This window comes from Monodon monoceros, unplaced genomic scaffold, assembly GCF_005190385.1.
Source record: "Monodon monoceros isolate NGI ecotype Baffin Bay Population unplaced genomic scaffold, NGI_Narwhal_1 Super_Scaffold_10, whole genome shotgun sequence".
Taxonomy (NCBI): Eukaryota; Metazoa; Chordata; class Mammalia; order Artiodactyla; family Monodontidae; genus Monodon; species Monodon monoceros.
This window is the reverse complement of record NW_021703766.1, coordinates 45,136,030-45,141,607: the sequence shown is the minus strand read 5'-3', so window position 1 is coordinate 45,141,607 and position 5,578 is coordinate 45,136,030.

The following is a 5,578-nucleotide window of genomic DNA, read 5'->3' as shown; positions in this document are numbered from 1 at the left end:
CGGCTAGAGGAAGGCAGACACCACATGTGCTGCCGTTTCAGTCTGAGATGGCTGGGGCCTGCTCCCTTCTGGAAGGTGGGGCAACAAAGGGAAGATAAGAAGGCCTGTATCCCAAAGTTCACCCAGCATCTGGCCTGCTGCCCACAGATGGAACCTGTTGGAGAGAACCAGAGAAAGGCAACAGGAATTCACAGCAGAGCGGCCAAAGCAGGCAGCCGTTCCCCTGGTGGGAGCAGACCCTTGCCATGAGTTTCTAACTTCCACAGCATCCTCTCCTCTTGGACGAGAAAACAAAGAAAAAAGGAAGAGCTAAAGGCGGAGAGAATGAGAAATCCTCTGTTTACTTAACTAAATGTCTATGAAGGTGAAACTGGCCTTCAGGTAGCTTCCCATCTCCTGGAGGAACTGAGATTCAGGATGAGTAAAGAGAATCACGACCAAGAGTCTAGGGAGATGTACAGAACCTGACATTCTGGCCTGGAGGAGTGCACGGTCTGGCCGGAGAGGGACACTGGTAAGCCAGTCACTGCAGAGCAGCGTGATCCGAGGGCAGCAGAGGTCAGGTGACACCTGATCCAGGCCGTGAAAGAGGAGCACTATTCTGATAGGTGGTGACCTGGGAAGAAGGTTGTTCCACGTGGTGGGAACATCAAGAACAAAAAAACATAAATGTGCAAGAAATGTTTGGGGAACCCCTAAGGGAAAGTGGCAGGAGATGGTGTCAGCTGGGCTCAGAAGGTAGAAAGGCCGAGGAACTCAGAACTTGTTCTCTGGGTATCGGAAGGTTCCTCAGTGACCTGCTTAGATATGGGTCTCAGAAAGATAATGTTCATGGAGCAACTGAGATGAACTAGGAGACTGGAGTGAAGCCAGCAGGAGGCCGCCGCAGGAGACCCGGACATGGCATAACAAGGGGTGATGGCGATGATGATGGAGCCAACGTCAGAACACTTCCAGTGTGCCCAGCATGGAGCAAAGGACACACAGTATTAACTCACCGAAGTCTCACCACAGGCCGTGGAGGCAGACATTATCCTCACGGAGTGGTTAAGGCATTTCCCTGCAGTCACGCAGCTCAAGGTAGCGAAATGGCGGCACTGCAGTTTACACCCAGGCAGTCTGACTTTAGAATCTGCACTTTTAAGCACTTACTATGTGGTCCTGCATGAGGACAATGGCAGTAGCAAAGGAAAGGAGGAGAGATAATTGAGAGAAAGAAATAAGTAAAATGTGGTGCCCGTGACGGGGTGAGGAGTCAAAAGATGATTTCAATGTTTCTGGCTTGGATGTCGGACCCGGGTACAGTGAACCCAGGGAGAGGGGCTCGAGAATGAGTCTGGTTTGGGACACGCCGACAGTGAAGTACATGCTGAACAACCAGTTGGTGTGCAGAAACTTATGTCTAAGATTCGGCAGAAAGGTCATTTGTTTGCACATGCATTCATTCAGTCACTCATTCAAACATTTCCTGAGCCTCTCCTAGGGTCAGGCGTGGTGCTGGTGCTGGGGATACAAAGAGAAATGAGATAGGGTTCCTCCACGAAAGACCTCAAGTCTAACAGGGGACAGAGACATGTTAGCAGACAATTGCACCAGAGTGTGAGAAGGGGGTCAGGACTAGGGACGTGGAGTCATCCACACTGGTGTGGGACCTAAGGCCAGGGGAAGGCGGGATAAAATCCTCCTGGGAAAAGGATGTTGTGAGATGTCCCCATTTCAGAGGTGGGAAGAGGGAAAGGATTCAGAGACAGAGGATGAGATGGTGGAGAAGTAGAGAAGGTGATGTCAAGGAAGGCAAAGGGGAGAACTTTTCTTTTTCTTAAGGCATGCTCAAAAGCATCCAGTACAGTGGTGTGCTGTTTCATCAAAAACACAGACACCCATATCCATTAGAGAAACACACGGAAGCATTTATGGGTGATGTCTGGGTTGTCTTTAAACAGTCTGAGCGGGGAGTGTGTTGGGAGAAGCTGATGAAACAAGTTTGGCAAAATTTTGGTAATTGTTGATGCTGGGTGATGGGTACACAAGGATTCCCTCCACTTTTGTATATGTTCATAAATGTGTTGGGTTTTTTTTTCTTTTTTGAAAGGACCATGCACTGGCAGAGAGGTTGAGAAGAGACAGCAGGGACCACTGCCTGCATCCCCAGCACCTAATACAGCGCCTGGCACTTAGGAGGCGCCAAGCACATCCAGATTAGGCAGTGCTGCGCCCACACCCTCAGGGATGGTAATTAGCCAGTCTCTGGAGACCTCTGAGGGCAGACTCAGGGGAGCTGCTGGGGCTGAGAAGTAATTGGGAAGTGAGGAAATGGAATCAACCAGCAGAGGCTTACACATTTTTTAAATGCACCAAGGCCAATAGCCAAGCACATTTCTTCTCCCCAGTATAGAACCCAGCTGGTGAGCCATCCAGCACCACTCTACTTTCCTACAGGAGAGAGACAGACCGGGCTGCTCCGAGGTGAACTTCTCCCCCACCCCATGCCCACCCCCAGCTTCAGATTCCCACCAACTTCCCCGCGTTCCTCTCCTCTCATTATGTGGCAAAGGCTGCTGGGCAAACGGGCCCTTTTCAAAGGCATATCGGAGTACACCTCACTATCGTCAAACGAACAAGCCATCTCTTTCCAGCTTTTCTCCTCTCCTGCAGAACAAAGTTGCATTTAAAAGGAGAAACAGTCTCAGGTTTTGTCTCCCGAACAGAGAGAAGGTCCCAGGGGCCTGATTCGGAACACAGAGCGGCTGATTCCCCGGCATCGCTCACACCGACAGCGAAGGAGGTGTGGAGGGACGTGGCAGACCAAGCCCAAGGCCAAGCCTGACAGCAGAGACAGGGCGGCTGTGTCGTTCTGGGTCCCATGGCCCAGAGAGCGCCGAGGAGCTATCGAATTCTGCTCAACCACACCGTGTAGCCTCTATCTTTCTCTAGATTTTCCACGGTACTGACTTCTCTGCCAATGCCCCATAAATAACAATGGCCACCAAAGATAGCCCAGACTGCGCTTCCTTCCCTGGTACTGCGCATCTCCAAGCTCAGCTCAGGACATGGAGACGAGTGGGCTGCCCCAGAGCACGGTACCATAGTAAGCTGGGTTTCAGGAAGGTGGGCAGCCAGTTAAACCACAGGGCTACGTTTTTATGTTTGTAGCTATCTCTAGAAACAAAACACTTTATTGTCTCTTATTATACTAAGTTAATTTGCAATAGGTAGCAATCTCTGTATAAAAGAGATAAGTTTAAAAGAAGAAAAATTTAAAAAGGTCTCTCCCTGTGTTTAGCCTCGTGTTTCATTTTTTTGAGGGCAGGGGCCTTCTCTTGTGTTGCATCCCTGATGCTTGGACCAGTGCCTGGCACACAACACATGGACACCTAGCTTGGTATTTGCACAAAAAGGGATGAATTTTATCCTAACAATGTTTTCCCCACTCTTCAGGTGACAGTGATGTCTCCCCTCCTTTCTGCACTTGAAAAGCATCCTGTTTGTGGCTGGTAACTGGCAGGCACTGATGCAGAACTCTGTCAGAACAGCTGGCTGACCCACTGGGTCTGGAAGTGTCCTGGGGGAGGACGTCTTATAACCTTCCAGAGCACACAGCTTACCGCAGGGCCAGCTTTTAGTTGGGACTCGACTGGCCTGCAGAGTGTCAGTGCCTTGTTTCTCAGAGAAACTGAGGGTGATCAATCTTTGCCCCTAACACCAAGCTGTTCCATAGAAGGCACTCAAATAAGTGGGTTAACAGATGGGTGGCAGGTCCATTCCACCTGCCTGATCAGCTTGCTATTAATCCATTCATTCCATAAATATATATTTACTGGAGCACCTATATTTGTCAGACATTGTTCTACATGCTAGAGACATAGCAGTGGACAAAACAGACTCTGTCTCTACTCTCATGGCCCTCACAGCGTAGGGTGGGGTGGGGGTGGTGGAGAGATCAAAGGATGGTTAGAGTTAAAAGGAGAAGCGGAGGTGAAAAGTGTGCCCCTAAGACAGAGACCTAGCCTAGGCTGGAGGGGTTGAGTATGACTTCCTCACCAACAGTGGGGAAGATCTAAAGAATTAGGAGGAGCTGGGTGGGGATTTGGCGAGGGAAAGAGGATTCCACGGGTAGGAAAGAGCATGGAGCAGAGAAGCAGCTGGTGTGCCTGGAGCACAGTGATACAATGGGAGGGGGAGAGAGGTGAAGCTGGAGAGGAAGGAACAGATCCTGCAGGGCCCAGTAGGCTTCCAGATTTGGGATACGGATCAAGATTTCAAGCAGGCTATTATCTGGCTCCCATGTGGAGAATGGACGGGAGGGGCCGGGGGTTGTTGCTCAAGCTTCAGCGTCAGTGCCTGGGCCACACTGGTTCTGCTGCTGCACAGGGACAATGAGGCTGCTTCAGGGGAGCCGGTGGGACCTCAGGGCTTCCTGAGATGAAAAGCAGAGCAGAAGGGCTGCCTGTTTACCTTTCACATCCGGCCCCAGAGGCCCTGCCGGGGTGGAAGGCTTCCCAGAGGGAAGGACACATGGGGCGCTCTGCAGGACACAGTCATCTAGCCTCCTCTGAGGGCCGGCAGGGCCCACTCTGGCCCACTTGCAGGACACTGCTGTACAAAGCATTCGGCCCCTCCTGGCTTAGTTTTCTCGCCCAGAGTCTGCCGCTCAACCACAGGGGCTCCGTCCTCCACCCTGGGTCTGAGACAATCAGGGATGAGCAAGAGATTGCTGCCTCTTTCTAGGAACCTTACTTCCAGGCCCCCTTAAACGCTTAATGCTTCCATATCTAGCAGTTGAACTTGTTGGATCTCAGGGTCAATCTTCAAAGAGCAGCTGGCTTCAACTTAGACACCATAAGACAGCTCTATTATCTTAATTCTCTGGCTGCAGTTTCCTAATTGAAGAAAGGCTCCCTGGTCCCCAAACTCACCCAACCAATCACTCCAACTGGGGCTCCAGATCCCACAGGATGAGACCTCAGAAAGACTCCATCCCAACCGCCCACCCCAGTAGACAGAGTAAGAATGAAAAGAGCCGCCAGGTACTGATCCTCCTTACTAAATCCTGACCCTAAGGTAAATACATTATCGGTCCCATTTTGTAGAAGGGACCCAGCTTCGGCCTCTGCTTGGCAGGGCCGTGCACAGCAGGAGCCCCTGCGTCCAGGTCTTGCTCTCTCTCTGCTATGAAGCCTCTTGATTGAGTGACGAAGAGTTGGGCCCATCCAGCTGACCCTTCATCACAAAACTCTGGTAGCGGCTGCAACCTCTGCACCTCATTAGCCAAAGTGTGCACAACAGCAAGACAGACTTGAGCCCTTGATGGCTGGAGGCCTCCACTGTCAGCTAGAAGGAAAAGGAAAGTGGCTGGAGATGTTCACAAAGATCCTCCCTCTTTTTTTTTTTTTTTTTTTTGCGGTACACGGGCCTCTCACTGTTGTGGCCTCTCCTGTTGCGGAGCACAGGCTCCGGACGCGCAGGCTCAGTGGCCATGGCTCACGGGCCCAGCCGCTCCGCGGCATGTGGGATCTTCCCGGACCCGGGCATGAACCCGTGTCCCCTGCATCGGCATGCGGACTCTCAACCACTGTGC